Source organism: Protopterus annectens, chromosome 14.part0 (assembly GCF_019279795.1).
Source record: "Protopterus annectens isolate FY-2018-M chromosome 14.part0, PAN1.0, whole genome shotgun sequence".
Classification (NCBI taxonomy): domain Eukaryota; kingdom Metazoa; phylum Chordata; order Ceratodontiformes; family Protopteridae; genus Protopterus; species Protopterus annectens.
This window is the reverse complement of record NC_056748.1, coordinates 752,418,986-752,437,845: the sequence shown is the minus strand read 5'-3', so window position 1 is coordinate 752,437,845 and position 18,860 is coordinate 752,418,986. Positions and strand designations below refer to the sequence as shown.

General features: G+C 37.9%; 1 protein-coding gene across 1 annotated transcript in view; it reads left to right on the top strand.

The window, feature by feature from the left end:
• Window positions 1–18,860, top strand: part of PDZD7 (PDZ domain containing 7) — an 809,774-nt gene that overhangs the window by 672,157 nt on the left and 118,757 nt on the right. The window lies entirely within an intron of this gene.

Sequence of the window (18,860 nt, the reverse complement as noted above, 5' to 3'; positions counted from 1 at the left end):
GCTACTTGGGCTACCCTCACACTTTTACACTCACATATAAGTTGGATTTAGCTTCTAGGTTATAGAGAGAGAGCTAACTTTAACTCCACTGTTCAGAGGTCTGTTCCTGCTAGGCCACCCGGGGGACAAGGTGCTAGGGACGCTGCATCCATAGAATGAAGGAAGGGAAGAGAAATAACTAGACATATTAAAGGTTCTTACCCAATAACGCTCCATGTGTTAGTGCTCTTCTTCTCTTCTCTTCCCCTCCCTCCCCACCCCTCCTTCCCCTGGCAGACCTAGAGGGAGTTTTGATTGTGACCTCTCTTTCTTTTCTTAGACCTCTTTCTAGACATATGCCATTATATTTATTTAGGTCACCAGGATGTCTCCTGTTGTTCTTTCCTCCTGTTGAGGTGGATGTTGTTTTTTTGTTATTATGTTACTATTATAGCTAGCAGTTAGCATACAAACTAGATCTGAGCCTCAGCATTGTGGGATATGATGGATATATGAGCAGGTGGAACCAACAAAAGCTTTTAGCTTGGGAGTTTGCAGTCAGAGCCGAGGGGGTCGGAAACCCATCCAGCAAGAAGAAGGCGAGAAGAAGACAACTAACATGGAACGTTATGGTAAGAACATAACTTCTATTTATATATTACCAGTGACATCACTTACATTATATGTTACCAGTGCCATGACTTGCATTATATGTTATCAGTGCCATCACTTGCATTATATATTACCAGTGCCACCATTTTCATTATATACCAGTGCCATCACTTGCATTATATGTTACCAGTGCCATCTCTTGCATTATATGTTTCCAGTGCCATCACTTAACATTATATGTTACCAGTGCCATCAATTATATGTTACCATTGCCATGACTTGCATTATGTTACCAGTGCCATCGCTTGCATTATATGTTACCAATGCCATCATGTACATGATACCAATGAAATCACTTGCATTATATGTAAGCAGTGCCATCACTTGCATTATGTTACTAGTGCCATTACTTACATTATATGTTACTAATTCCATCACTTTCATTATGTGTTACCAGTGCCATCACTTGCATTATATATTACCTGTGTAACCCCTCACATTATATGTTATCAGTGCCATCAGTTGCATTACATTTTACCAGTCCCATTACTTGCATTATATTTTACCATTGCTATCATTTGCATTATATGTTACCAGTGCCATCACTTGCATTATATGTTACCAGTGCTGTCACTTACATTATATGTTACCAGTGCCATCATGTACTTGCTACCAATGCCATCACTTGCATTATATGTTACCAGTGCCATCACTTGCATTATATGTTTCCAGTGTCATTACTTACAATATATGTTACCAGTGCCATCATGTACATGTTACCAATGCCATCACTTGCATTATATGTTAAAAATTCCATCACATTCACTATGTGTTACCAGTGCCATCACTTGCATATGTTACCAGTGCCATCACTTGCATTATATATTACCATTGCCACCACTTACATTATATGTTACCAGTGCCATCACATGCATATCTTACCAGTGCCATCAATTGCATTATACATTACCAGTGCCATCACTAGCATTATATGTTTCCAGTGTCATCACTTACAATATATGTTAACAGTGCCATCATGTACAAGTTACCAATGCCATCACTTGCATTATATGTTACCAGTGCCAACACTTACATTATGTTACCACTGCCATCACTTGAATTTTATGTTACCAAATCCATCACTTTCATTATATGTTACCAGTGCCATCACTTATGTATTACCAGTACCATCACTTGCATTGTATGTTATCAGTACCATCACTTGCATTATATATTACCAGTGCCACCACTTACATTATATGTTACCAGTGCCATCACTTCCATTATATATTAGCAGTGCCATCACTTATATTATAGGTTACCAGTGCCATCACTTGCATTATCTATTACCAGTGCCACCACTTACATTATCTGTTACCAGTGCCATCATTTGCATTATGTGTTACCAGTGCCATCACTTGCATTATATGTTACTAGTGCCATCACTTGCATTATATGTTTCCAGTGCCATCACTTACATTATATGTTACCTGTGTTATCACTTACATTATATGTTACCCGTGTCATCACTTACATTGTATGTTACCAGTGCCATCACTTGCATTATATGTTTCCAGTGCCATCACTTACATTATATGTTACCTGTGTTATCACTTACATTATATGTTACCCGTGTTATCACTTACATTGTATGTTACCAGTGCCATCACTTGCATTATATGTTACCAGTGCCATCACTTGCATTATATGTTACCAGTGTCATCACTTGCATTATATATTACCAGTGCCACCACTTACATTATACGCTACACGTGCCATCCCTTGCATTACATTTTACAACCGCCATCACTTACATTATATGTTACCAGTGCCATCACTTACATTATATGCTACCAGTGCCATCACTTGCATTATATGTTTCCAGTGCCATCACTTACATTATATGTTACCCGTGTCATCACTTACATTATATGTTACCCGTGTCATCACTTACATTATATGTTACCAGTGCCATCACTTGCATTATATGTTACCAGTGCCATCACTTGCATTATATGTTACCAGTGTCATCACTTGCATTATATGTGTGCAATGCCATCACTTGCATTATGGTATCAGTGCAATCACTTACATTATATGTTACCACTGCCATCCCTTGCATTATATATTTCCATAGCCATCACTTACATTATATGTTACCCGTGCCATCACTTGCATTATGTTACCAGTGCCATCACTTGCATTATATATTACCAGTGCCACCACTTACATTATATGTTACCAGTGCCATCACTTGCATTATATATTACCAGTGCCACCACTTACATTATACGCTACACGTGCCATCCCTTGCATTACATTTTACAACCGCCATCACTTACATTATATGTTACCAGTGCCATCACTTACATTATATGCTACCAGTGCCATCACTTGCATTATATGTTACCAGTGCTATCACTTACATTATATGCTTCCATTGCTATCACTTGCTTTATTTGTTACTAGTGCCATCACTTGCATTATTTATTACCAGTGCAACCAACTGAATTATATTGTTGCAGTGCCATCACTTGCATTATATGTTACCAGTGCCATCACTTGCATTATATGTTATCAGTGCAATCACTTACATTATATTTTACCAGTGCCATCACTTGCATTATATGTTATCAGTGCCATCACTTGCATTATATGTTACTAGCGCCATCACTTGCATTATGTTACCAGTGCCATCACTTGCATTATATGTTACCAGTGCCATAACGCATATGTTACCAATAGCATCACTTGCATTATATGTTAGCAGTGCCATCACTTGCATTAGGTTACCAGTGCCATCACTTTCATTATATGTTATCAGTGCCATCACTTGCATTATGTTACCAGTGCCATCACTTACATTATATGTTTCCAGCACCATCACTTGCATTATATATTACCAGACCACCACTTTCATTATATGTTATCAGTGCCTTCACTTGCATTATATGTTACCAGTGCCATCACTTGTATTTTGTTACCAGTGACATCACTTGCACTGTATGTTACTAGTGCCATCACTTACATTATGTTACCAGTGCCATCACTTGCATTATGTTACCAGTGCCATCACTTGCATTATATGTTACCAGTGCCATCACTTACATTATATGTTACCAGTTCCATCACTTATATTATATGGCATCATTGCCATGACTTGTATTATGTTACCAGTTCCATCACCTGCATTATATGTTACCAGAGCCATCATGTATATGTTAGCAATGCAATCACTTGCATTATATGTTAGCAGTGCCACCACTTCCATTATATTACCAGTGCCATCACTTGCATTATATGTTACCAGTGCCATCATGTACATGTTACCAATGCCATCACTTGCATTATATGTTATGAGTGCCATCACTTGCTTATATGTTACCAGTGTCAACACTTACATTATGTTACCAGTGCCATCACTTGCATTATATGTTACCAGTTCCATCACTTTCATTATGTGTTACCAGTGCCATCACTTACATTATATGTTATCATTCCCATCACTTACCTTATATGTTTCCAGTGTTATTACTTGCATTATATATTACAAGTGCCATCACTTACATTATATGTTACCAGTGCCATCACTTGCATCATATGTTATCAGTGCCATCACTTTTGTTATATGTTACCAGTGCTATCGCTTGCATTATATGTTACCAGTGCCATCACTAGCATTATATATTACTTGTGTCACCACTCACATTATATGTTACCAGTGCCATCACTTGCATTATATGTTACCAGTGCCATCACTTACATTATATGTTACCATTCCCATCACTTACCTTATATGTTTCCAGTGTTATTACTTGCATTATATATTACAAGTGCCATCATTTACATTATATGTTACCAGTGCCATCACTTGCATCATATGTTATCAGTGCCATCACTTTTGTTATATGTTACCAGTGCTATCGCTTGCATTATATGTTACCAGTGCCATCACTTGCATTATGTTAGCATTGCCATCGCTTACATTATATGTTACCAGTGCCATCACTTGAATTATGTATTTCCAGTGCAATCACTTACATTATATGTTACCAGTGCCATTAGTTGATTTATATTTTCCAGTATCCTCACTTGCATTACATGCTTCCAGTGCCATCACTTGCATTATATATTACCAGTGCCACCACTTACTTTATATGTTACCAGTACCATCACTTGCATTATACATTAGCAGTGCCATCACTTGCATTATTTGTTTCCAGTGCCATCACTTACATTATATGTTACCCATGCCATCACTTACATTTTATGTTACCAGTGCCATCATATGTTACCAGTGTCATCAATTGCATTATGTTACCAGTGTCATCACTTGCATTATGTGTCCAATGCCATCACTTGCATTATGTTATCAGTGCAATCACTTACATTATATGTCACCAGTGCCATCACTTGCTTTATATATTTCCAGAGCCATCACTTACATTACATGTTACCGGTACCATCAATTGCATTATATGTTATCAGTGCCATCACTTGCATTGCATTATATATTACCAGTGCCACCACTTAGTTTATATGTTACCAGTGACATCACTTGCATTATATGTTACCAGTGCCATCACTTGCATTATATGTTACCAGTGTCATCACTTGCATTATATGTGTGCAATGCCATCACTTGCATTATGGTATCAGTGCAATCACTTACATTATATGTTACCACTGCCATCCCTTGCATTATATATTTCCATAGCCATCACTTACATTATATGTTACCCGTGCCATCACTTGCATTATGTTACCAGTGCCATCACTTGCATTATATATTACCAGTGCCACCACTTACATTATACGCTACACGTGCCATCCCTTGCATTACATTTTACAACCGCCATCACTTACATTATATGTTACCAGTGCCATCACTTACATTATATGCTACCAGTGCCATCACTTGCATTATATGTTACCAGTGCTATCACTTACATTATATGCTTCCAATGCTATCACTTGCTTTATTTGTTACTAGTGCCATCACTTGCATTATTTATTACCAGTGCAACCAACTGAATTATATTGTTGCAGTGCCATCACTTGCATTATATTTTACCAGTGCCATCACTTGCATTATATGTTATCAGTGCAATCACTTACATTATATTTTACCAGTGCCATCACTTGCATTATATGTTATCAGTGCCATCACTTGCATTATATGTTACTAGCGCCATCACTTGCATTATGTTACCAGTGCCATCACTTGCATTATATGTTACCAGTGCCATAACGTACATGTTACCAATAGCATCACTTGCATTATATGTTAGCAGTGCCATCACTTGCATTAGGTTACCAGTGCCATCACTTTCATTATATGTTATCAGTGCCATCACTTGCATTATGTTACCAGTGCCATCACTTACATTATATGTTTCCAGCGCCATCACTTGCATTATATATTACCAGACCACCACTTTCATTATATGTTATCAGTGCCTTCACTTGCATTATATGTTACCAGTGCCATCACTTGCATTTTGTTACCAGTGACATCACTTGCACTGTATGTTACTAGTGCCATCACTTACATTATGTTACCAGTGCCATCACTTGCATTATGTTACCAGTGCCATCACTTGCATTATATGTTTCCAGTGCCATCACTTACATTATATGTTACCAGTTCCATCACTTATATTATATGTCATCATTGCCATGACTTGTATTATGTTACCAGTTCCATCACCTGCATTATATGTTACCAGAGCCATCATGTATATGTTAGCAATGCAATCACTTGCATTATATGTTAGCAGTGCCACCACTTCCATTATATTACCAGTGCCATCACTTGCATTATATGTTACCAGTGCCATCATGTACATGTTACCAATGCCATCACTTGCATTATATGTTATGAGTGCCATCACTTGCTTATATGTTACCAGTGTCAACACTTACATTATGTTACCAGTGCCATCACTTGCATTATATGTTACCAGTTCCATCACTTTCATTATGTGTTACCAGTGCCATCACTTACATTATATGTTATCATTCCCATCACTTACCTTATATGTTTCCAGTGTTATTACTTGCATTATATATTACAAGTGCCATCACTTACATTATATGTTACCAGTGCCATCACTTGCATCATATGTTATCAGTGCCATCACTTTTATTATATGTTACCAGTGCTATCGCTTGCATTATATGTTACCAGTGCCATCACTAGCATTATATATTACTTGTGTCACCACTCACATTATATGTTACCAGTGCCATCACTTGCATTATATGTTACCAGTGCCATCACTTACATTATATGTTACCATTCCCATCACTTACCTTATATGTTTCCAGTGTTATTACTTGCATTATATATTACAAGTGCCATCATTTACATTATATGTTACCAGTGCCATCACTTGCATCATATGTTATCAGTGCCATCACTTTTGTTATATGTTACCAGTGCTATCGCTTGCATTATATGTTACCAGTGCCATCACTTGCATTATGTTAGCATTGCCATCGCTTACATTATATGTTACCAGTGCCATCACTTGAATTATGTATTTCCAGTGCAATCACTTACATTATATGTTACCAGTGCCATTAGTTGATTTATATTTTTCCAGTGTCCTCACTTGCATTACATGCTTCCAGTGCCATCACTTGCAATATATATTACCAGTGCCACCACTTACTTTATATGTTACCAGTACCATCACTTGCATTATACATTAGCAGTGCCATCACTTGCATTATTTGTTTCCAGTGCCATCACTTACATTATATGTTACCCATGCCATCACTTACATTTTATGTTACCAGTGCCATCATATGTTACCAGTGTCATCAATTGCATTATGTTACCAGTGTCATCACTTGCATTATGTGTCCAATGCCATCACTTGCATTATGTTATCAGTGCAATCACTTACATTATATGTCACCAGTGCCATCACTTGCTTTATATATTTCCAGAGCCATCACTTACATTACATGTTACCGGTACCATCAATTGCATTATATGTTATCAGTGCCATCACTTGCATTGCATTATATATTACCAGTGCCACCACTTAGTTTATATGTTACCAGTGACATCACTTGCATTATATATTACCAGTGCACCCACTTACATTATATGTTACCAGTGCCATCACTTGCAGTATATTTTACCAATGCCATCACTTACATTATATGTTACCAGTGCCATCAATTGCATTATATATTTCCAGAACCATCACTTACATTATATGTTACCCGTGCCATCACTTGCACTATACTTTACTAGTGCCATTATTTGTATTATGTTACCAGTGCCATCATTTGCATTATATTTTACCAGTGCCAACACTTACATTATACGTTACCAGTGCCATCACTTGCATTATCTATTACCAGTGCCACCACTTACATTATATGTTACCAGTGCCATCGCTTGCATTATATGTAACCAGTGCCATCACTTGCATTATGTTAGCATTGCCATCACTTACATTATATGTTACCGGTGCCATCACCTACATTATATGTTACCACTGCTATCACTTACATTATATGCATCCATTGCTATCACGTGCATTATTTGTCAGCAGTGCCATCACTTGCATTATATATTACCAGTGCCACCACTTGAATTATATTGTTGCAGTGCCATCACTTGCATTATATTTTACCAGTTCCATCACTTTCATTATGTGTTACCAGTTATATGTTATATGTTACGAGTGCAATGACTTGCATTATATGTTACTACTGCCATCACTTGGATTATGTTAGCAGTACCATCACTTGCATTATATGTTACCAGTGCCATCACGTACATGTTACCAATGCCATCACTTGCATTATATGTTAGCAGTGCCATCACTTGCATTATGTTATCAGTGCAATCACTTACATTATAGGTTCCCAGTGCCATCATTTGCATTATATACTACCAGTGACACCACTTACATTACATGTTACCAGTGCCATCACCTGCATTATATTTTACCAGTGCCATCACTTACATATGTTACCAGTGCCATCACTAGCATTATATATTACCAGTGCCACCACTTACATTATATGTTACCAGTTCCATGACTTGCATTATATATTACCAGTTCCATGACTTGCATTATATATTACCAGTGGCATCACTTACATTATACGTTACCAGTGCCATCACTTGCATTATATTTTACCAGTGCCATCACTTACATTATATGTTACCAGTGCTATCACTTACATTATATGTTACCAGTGCCATCATGTACATGTAAAAATGCAATCACTTGAATTATATGTTACCAGTGCCAACACTTACATTATGTTACCAGTGCCATCACTTGCATTATATGTTACCAAATCCATCACTTTCATTATATGTTACCAGTGCCATCACATATGTGTCACCAGTACCATCACTTGCATTGTATGTTATCAGTGCCATCACTTGCATTATATATTACCAGTGCCACCACTTACATTATATGTTACCAGTGCCATCACTTGCATTATATGTTAGCAGTGCCATCATTTATATTAGAGGTTACCAGTGTCATCACTTGCATTATATATTACCAGTGCCACCACTTACATTATCTGTTACCAGTGCCATCATTTGCATTATATGTTACCAGTGCCATCACTTGCATTAACGTTACTAGTGCCATCACTTGCATTATATGTTACCAGTGCCATCACTTGCATTATATGTTACCAGTGCTATCACTTACATTATATGCTTAAATTGCTATCACTTGCTTTATTTGTTACCAGTGCCATCACTTGCATTATTTATTACCAGTGCAACCAACTGAATTATATTGTTGCAGTGCCATCACTTGCATTATATGTTACCAGAGCTATCACTTACATTATATGTTACCAGTGCAATCACTTACATTATATGTTACCAGTGCCATGACTTGCATTATATGTTACCAGTGCTATCACTTATATTATATGCATTCATTGCTATCAGTTGTGGTATTTGTTACCAGTGCCATCACTTGCATTATATGTTACAAGGGCTATCACTTACATTATATGTTACCAGTGCAATTACTTACATTATATGTTACCAGTGCCATGACTTGCATTATATGTTACCAGTGCCATCACTTGCATTATATGTTACCAGTGCAATCACTTACATTATATGTTACCAGTGTCATGACTTGCATTATATGTCATCAGTGCCATCACTTGCATTATATGTTACTAGTGCTATCACTTGCATTATGTTACCAATGCCATCACTTGCATTATATGTTACCAGTGCCATGACATACATGTTACCAGTGGCATCACTTGCATTATATGTTAGCAGTGCCATCACTTGCATTAGGTTACCAGCGCCATCACTTACATTATATGTTACCAGTGCCATCACTTACATTATATATTTCCAGTGCCATCACTTGCATTATATATTACCAGACCACCACTGTCATTATATGTTATCAGTGACATCACTTGCATTATATGTTACCAGTGCCCTCACTTGCATTATGTTACGAGTGACATCACTTACACTGTATATTACTAGTGCCATCACTTACATTATGTTACCAGTGCCATCACTTGCATTATGTTACCAGTGCCATCACTTACATTATATGTTACCAGTGCCATCACTTAAATTATATGGTACCATTGCCATGACTTGTATTATGTTACCAGTGCCATTACCTGCATTATATGTTACCAGTGCCATCCTGTATATGTTAGCAATGCCATCACTTGCATTATATGTTAGCAGTGCCATCACTTCCATTATATTACCAATGCCATCACTTGCATTATATGTTATGAGTGCCATCACTTGCTTATATGTTACCAGTGCCAACACTTGCATTGTATGTTACCAGTGCCATCACTTGCATTATATATTACCTGTGCCACCACTCACATTATATGTTACCAGTGCCATCACTTGCATTATATGTTACCAGTGCCATCACTTATATTATATGATACCAGTGCCATCACTTGCATTATGTTACCAGTGACATCACTTACACTGTATGTTACTAGTGCCATCGCTTACATTATGTTACCAGTGCCATCACTTGCATTATGTTACCAGTGACATCACTTGTGTTATATGTTTCCAGTGCCATCACTTACATTATATGTTACCAGTGCCATCACTTACGTTATATGTTACCAGTGCTGTCGCTTGCATTATATGTTACCAGTGCCATCACTTGCATTATGTTACCATTGCCATCACTTTCATTATATGTTACCATTGCCATCACTTGAATTATATATTTCCAGTGCTTCACTTGCATTATATGCTTCCAGTGCCATCACTTATCTATAGCAACATAAAAAAAATCAAAAGCTAGGAGTCTTTTATAGGCAAAACCACTTTCTCAGCTTCTCTGCTAAAAAGGCTCTCACCTTATCATTCCTGCTTCCAACTCTCTTATATGGTGCACCCATCCTTATCAATATTCAGTCCTCCCTAAAAGCTAAACTTGCCTCAATATACAACAAAGTTGCCAAATTTGTTACAAATGCTAAATTCTCTACCAACCTCTGCTCCTCTCTGCATCAACTAAATTGGCTTGAATTTCCCCACCACCTCACATATCTACAATTATTTAATACCCATAAACTCATCTACAACCCAGCAGCCTGTTCATCCCACTCCTCCATTCTGACCATGTGCAGTCTTAGTCGGCAACTTAGATCTGAAAGCAAAATGCTATTGAATGTTCACAAATACAAGTTCTCAGCTGGCCAAATGCTGTATTCTTTTTTCTGTCTCCAAGCTATGGAATAACTTGCCTACTTCAATCAGGACTATCAGTAATCCTGCTTCCTTTAAAAAATCCCTCAGACTTCATTTCTCCTCACACTGGATTTGCACCTGCACCCTGACAGGTAACCGCAAAACCTGACCCTCCCTCTAAATCCTACTCTTCTCCACTCTATCACCTGTCAGTGCTCCCTTCCCCTTCTCTCTACCAGACTAACTCCTTCTGTTGTCTCTGTAGCATGCTTTATCCCTACCTTAGGTCTTTGCCCCCTTCACTTTTCCCATTAAGTTATCTTCTTCACACTGCTAATACTATTACTTACATAGCTATACTTTTCTGTTCCTTTACTCAGATCATGACTGCAAAACTATTTGACACTGCAGTTATCGAATGTATTCCATATTATCACCAAAATTATACTATGTGTTAATTATTTTATTACTACTGTTTTATATACTTTGTATTATTGTGTAAACTTTCCTATATGTAATTAAATGTGGAGCTTTTCTCCCCGGGCCTCCACTGAAAATGGACTCATTTCAGGCCCAGTGGACTTTCCTGGTAAACAAATGCAAAAAATAAATAAATAAATATGTTACCAGTGCCATCACTTGCATTATATTTTACCAGTGTCATCACATACATGTTACCAGTGCCATCACTTACATTATATGTTGCCAGACCCAACCGTTGCATTATGTTACCAGCACCATCACTTACATAATATGTTACCAGTGCCATCTCTTGCATTATATGCTACTAGTGCCATTACTTGCATTATGTTACCAGTGCCATCGCTTGCATTATATGCTACCAGTGCCATCACTTCCATTATACATTACCAATGCCATCACTTGCAGTATATGTTACCAGTGCCATCACTTGCATTATATGTTACCAGTGCCATCACTAGCATTATGTTACCAGTGCCATCACTTACATTATATGTTACCAATGCCATCACTTGTATTATATGTTATCAGTGCCATCACTTGCATTATGTATTTCCAGAACCATCACTTACATTATATGTTACCAGTACCATCATTTATACTATATTTTACCAGTGCCATTATTTGTATTGTGTTACCAGTGCCATCACTTGCATTATATATTACCAGTGCCACCACTTACATTATATGTTACCAGTGCCATCACTTGCATTATATATTACCAGTGCCACCACTTACATTATATGTTACCAGTGCCATCACTTGCATTATATTTTACTAGTGCCATCACTTGCATTACATTTTACCAGTGCCATCACTTACATTATATGTTACCAGTGCCATCACCTACGTTATATGTTACTAGTGACATCACTTGCATTATATATTACCAGTGCCATCACCTGCAGTATATTTTACCAGTGCCATCATTTGCATTATATATTTCCAGAATCATCACTTACATTATATGTTTCCCGTGCCATCACTTGCATTATATGTTTCCCGTGCCATCACTTGCATTACATGTTACCAGTGCCATTATTTGTATTATGTTACCAGTGCCATCACTTGCATTATATATTAACTGTGCCACTACTTACATTATATGTTACCAGTACCATCACTTGCATTATATATTACCAGTGCCACCACTTGCATTATATATTACCAGTGCCACCACTTACATTATATGTTACCAGTGCCATCACTTGCATTATATTTTACCAGTGCCATCACTTACATTATATGTTACCAGTGCCATCACTTACATTATATGTTACCAGTGCCATCACTCACATTATATGTTACCAGTGCCATCACTCACATTATATGCATCCATTGCCATCACTTGCATTATTTGTTACTAGTGCCATCACTTGCATTATATATTACCAGTGCATCCACTTGAATTATATTGTTGTAGTGCCATCAATTGCATTATATGTCACCAGAGATATCAATTACATTATATGATACCAGTGAAATCACTTGCATTATATGTTACCAATGCTAGGATTTGCATTATATATTACCATTTCTATCACTTACATTATATGCATCCATTGCTACCACTTGCGTTACTTGTCAACAGTGCCATCACTTGCGTTATATATTACCAGTGCAACCACATGAATTATATTGTTCCAGTGCCATCACTTGCATTATATGTTACCAGGGCTATCACTTACATTACATGTTACCAGTGCAATCACTTACATTATATGTTACCAGTGCCATGACTTGCATTATATGTTACCAGTGCCATCACTTGCATTATATGTTACCTGTGCAATCACTTAGATTATATGTTACCAGTGCAATGACTTGCATTATATGTTACTACTGCCATCACTTGCATTATGTAAGCAGTACCATCACTTGCATTATATGTTACCAGTGCCATCACGTACATGTTACCAATGCCATCACTTGCATTATATGTTAGCAGTGCCATCACTTGCATTATGTTACCAGTGCCATCACTTGCATTATATGTTGCCAGTGCAATCACTTGCATTATATGTTTCCAGTGCCATCACTTGAATTATATATTACCAGTGCCACCACATTCATTATATGTTACCAGTGCCATCACTTGCTTTATATGTTACCAGTGCCATCATTTGCATTATGTTACCAGTGCCATTAATTACATTATATGTTTCCAGTGCCATCACTTACATTATATGTTACCAGTGCTATCACTTATATGTTACCATTGCCATGAGTTGTAATATGTTACCAGTGCCATCACTTGCAATACGTTTTACCAGTTCCATCTTGTACATATTGCCAATGCCATCACTTGCATTATATGTTAGCAGTGCCATACTTGCATTATGTTACCAGTGCCATCACTTGCATTATATGTTGTCAGTGCCATCATGTATATGTTACCAATGCCATTTCTTGCATTACATGTTACCAATGCCATCACTTGCATTATATGTTACCAGTGCCAACACTTACATTATATTACCAGTGCCATCACTTGCATTATATGTTACCAATTCCATTACTTTCATTATGTGTTACCAGTGCCATCACTTGCATTACTTATTACCAGTGCCACCACTTACATTATAAGTTACTAATTCTATCACTGGCATTATATGTTAATAGTGCCATCACTGGCATTATATGTTACCAGTGCCATACCTTGCATTATATGTTACCAGTGCCATCACTTGCATTATATGTTACCAGTGCCGTCACTTGAATTATATATTTCCAGTGCATCACTTGCATTATATGCTTCCAGTGCTATCACTTATCTATAGTAACATAAAAAAATCAAAAGCTAGGAGTCCTTTACAGGCAAAACCACTTACTCAGTTTCTCTGCTAAAAAGGCTCTCACCTTATAATTTCTGCTTCCAACTCTCTTATATGGTGCTCCCATCCTTACCAATATTCAGTCCTCCCTAAAAACTAAACTTGCCTCAGTATACAACAAAGTTGCCAAATTTGTTAAAAATGCTAAATTCTCCACCCACCTCTGCTCCTCTCTTCGTCAACTAAATTGGCTTGAATTTCCCCACCTCCTCACATATCTACAATTAATTACTGCCCATAAACTCATCTACAAAACAGCAGCCTGCCCATCTCTCTCCTCCATTATGACCATGTACAATCCTAGTCGACAACTTAGGTCTGAAAACAAAATGTTCACAAACCCAAGTTTTCAGCTGGCCAAATACTGTATTCTTTTTCTGTCTCCAAGCTATGGAATAACCTGCCTACTTCATTCAGGACTATCATTAATCCTGCTTCCTTTAAATAAATCCCTCAGACTTCATTTCTCCTCACACTGGAATTGCACCTGCACCCTGACAGTTAACCGCAAAACCTGACCCTCCCTCTAAATGCTACTTTTCTCCACTCTATCACTTGACGATCCTCCCCTTCTCTCTACCAGACTAATCCTTCTGTTGTCTCTGTAGCATGCTTTATTCCTACCTTAGGTCTCTGCCGCTTTCACTTTCCCTGTTAAGTTAACTTCTTCACAATGCTACTACTATTACTTACATATCTATACTTTTCTATTCATAGGTTCATAAGTTCATAGGTTCATACTAGGCTATCTGCCCTAGGGCATTTATAAGCCTAGCCAGAGTGTGTTTGGCTTTCACCACCCATTTTAAATTAATTTTGCTATGCCCTTTTTCGAGGTTAGTATACTGGGCCTCTGTCTAACAGTGACACAGAAGTGATACCAGGGGTAAACCTACAATCTCCCATCCACTCATCAAGATTCCTCTTGAAGAGAGTCAATGAGGGACTCTGCCTAACCTAGACTGGGATTTTATTCCAAAGTGAAGGGAGCCTCTGGGTTATGAATCTGTCTCTCCAGCGTGTCCTATTTATTTCAGTGCTGAGGTTCAAGTCTCTTGAGCACGTAGCTCAATGGGATTTGGATTTTCTGAGGTGCAGCATGCCCATTAATTCCGGGTTGGACATGGCTTTATACGTCAGGCACAGATCACCTCTGAGCAGGCGGTATGCCACTAAGTAGAGCTGGAGTTTCTTTAACTGGGCAGCATATGGCATCTGTTTGAGCCCTATGATCCTCTTGGCGAGGTACTTTTGGGGTCTTTCCGGTTGCTGCAGGTGTCTGGTAAGGTACATCCTGAAAGGGGCATTGTACTCAATTATGGGCCTGATGAGGGATGAGTAAAGAGGCACGATGACCTCCCCTGATCTAGATGTAAATCCCTTCATGATTAGGTGGGCTATATAAAATGTTTTTCTAACCACTTTGGCCACGTGGTTGTCAAATGAGAGATTGCTATCAACTTGGGTCCCCAGGTCCCTAATTACTTCTTCTGTACTTAATGGATTACCACCTATGTGGTAATTTGTGGGCACTTTGTTTTTGCCAAAGGGATGACTATACACTTTTTGGCATTTAGCTTGAGGCCATGCCTCTGGCTCCAGTTGTCTGTTTCTATGAGGCCCTTTTGGAGGATGCTTGTGTCAGCTGGAGAGTCGATTATGGCACGCAGTTTGCAGTCATCTGTGAACTTAGTCAGCCACAGTCCTTCTGTGTTGGCCTGTACCTCCGAGAAATATATACCGAACAAGAGAGGTCCCAGGACTGAGCCTTGTGGGATGCCACTTGTAACTGGTTTGGAGTCTGACATGGCTCCAGCAATTCTAACCATGTGGGTTCTGTCCTTGAGCCAGTTTGCAACCCATCTAGTGACATAGGGGTTTATATTTAAGCTGGTGAGCTTATCTATAATGCCCGAGTGGGGTATTGTATCGAAGGCTTTTGCGAGGTCCAGGTAGGCTGTGTGGACCACCTTCCCCTCGTCAATGGCTTTGGTGACTGTTTCAAAGAAATCAACCAGGTTTAAGAGGCAGGATCTGCCCTTAACAAAGCCGAACTGGGTAGGATCCAGTGTCTGTAGGTCCCCAATATCTTTATTTATGAGGTCCATGATGATCCTTTCCATAGCTTTGCAGACTAACCTAGTCAGGCTTATGGGGCAATAGTTTCCAGGATCCGTTGAGGATCCTACCCATTCCTATACTCAAATCATGACTGTAAAATTATTTGACACTGTAGCTATCACATGTATACCATATTATCATCAAAATTATACTATGTGTTAATTATTTTATTACTGCTGTTTTATATAATCTGTATTATTGTGTAAACTATCCTATATGTAATTAAATGTGGAGCTTTTCTCCCAGGGCCTCCACTGAAAATGGACTCATTTCAGGCCCAGTGGACTTTCCTGGTAAACAAATACAATAAAGAAATAAATACATACATACATAAAATAAATATGTTACCACGTGCATTATGTTACCAGTGCCATTGCATACATGTTATTAGTGCCATCATTTACATTATATGTTACCAGACCCATCCTTTGCATTATGTTACCAGTGCCATCACTTACATAATATGATACCAATGCCATCACTTGAATTATATGCTACCAGTGCCATCACCTCCATTATAGATTACCAATGCCATCACTTGCATTATATGTTACCAGTGCCATCACTTGCATTATATGTTACCAGTGGCATCACTTCCATTATGTTACCAGTGCCATCACTTGCATTATGTGTTACCAGTGCCATCACTTGCATTATGCTACCAGTGCCATTACTTACAATATATGTTACCAGTGCCATCACTTGTATTATATGTTACCAGTGCCATCACTTACATTATATGCATCCATGGCCATGACTTGCATTATATGTTACCAATGCCATCACTTACATTATATGTTACCAGTGCCATCACTTGCATTTTATGTTTCCAGTGCCATGACTTACATTATATGTTACCAGTGTAATCACTTGCATTATGTTACCAGTGCAATCACTTGCATTATATGTTACCAGTGCCATCACTTACATTATATCACTAGTGCCATCACTTACATTATATGTTACCTGTGCTATTACTTACATTATATGTTACCAGTGCCAGCACTTGCATTATATTTTACCACTGCCATCACTTGCATTATACATGTGCCATCATTTGCATTATATGTTTCCAGTGCAATCACTTACATTATCTGCTTCCAGTGCCATCACTTACATCATATGTTACCAGTGCCATCACTTATATATGTTACCAGTACCATCACTTGCATTATATGTTACCAGTGCCATAACTTGATTTATATTTTTCCAGTGTCATCACTTGCATTATCTGCTTCCAGTGCCATCACTTACATCATATGTTACCAGTGCCATCACTTATGTATATTACCAGTACAATCACTTGCATTATATGTTACCAGTGCCATCACTTGCATTATATATTAGCAGTGCCATCACTTGCATTATATATTAGCAGTGCCATCACTTGCATTATATGTTACCAGTGCCAACACTTACATTGTTACAAGTGCCATCACTTTCATTAAGTTATCAGTGCAATCACTTACATTATATGTTACCAGTGCCATCACTTGCATTATGTTTCTAGTGCCATTACTTTCATTATATGTTACCAGTGCCATCACTTGCATTATGTTCTAGTGCCATTACTTTCATTATATGTTACCAGTGCCATCACTTGCATTATGTTACCAGTGCCATCATTTACATGTTACCAGTGTCATCACTTGCATTAATTTCCAGTGCCATCACTTACATTATATGTGTCCAGTGCCATCACTTTCATTATGTTATCAGTGCAATCACTTACATTATATGTTACCAGTGCCACAACTTACATTATATGTTACCAGTGCCATCACTTGCATTATGTTACTTGTGCCATCACTTGCATTATATATTACCAGTGCCATCACTTGCATTATGTTACCAGTGCCATCATTTACATGTTACCAGTGTCATCACTTGCATTATTTATTGCCAGTGCCATCACTTACATTATATGTGTCCAGTGCCATCACTTTCATTATGTTATCAGTGCAATCACTTACATTATATGTTACCAGTGCCACCACTTACATTATATGTTACCAGTGCCATCACTTGCATTATGTTACTTGTGCCATCACTTGCATTATATATTACCAGTGCCATCACTTACTTTATATGTGTCCAGTGCCATACATGATATGTATCCAGTG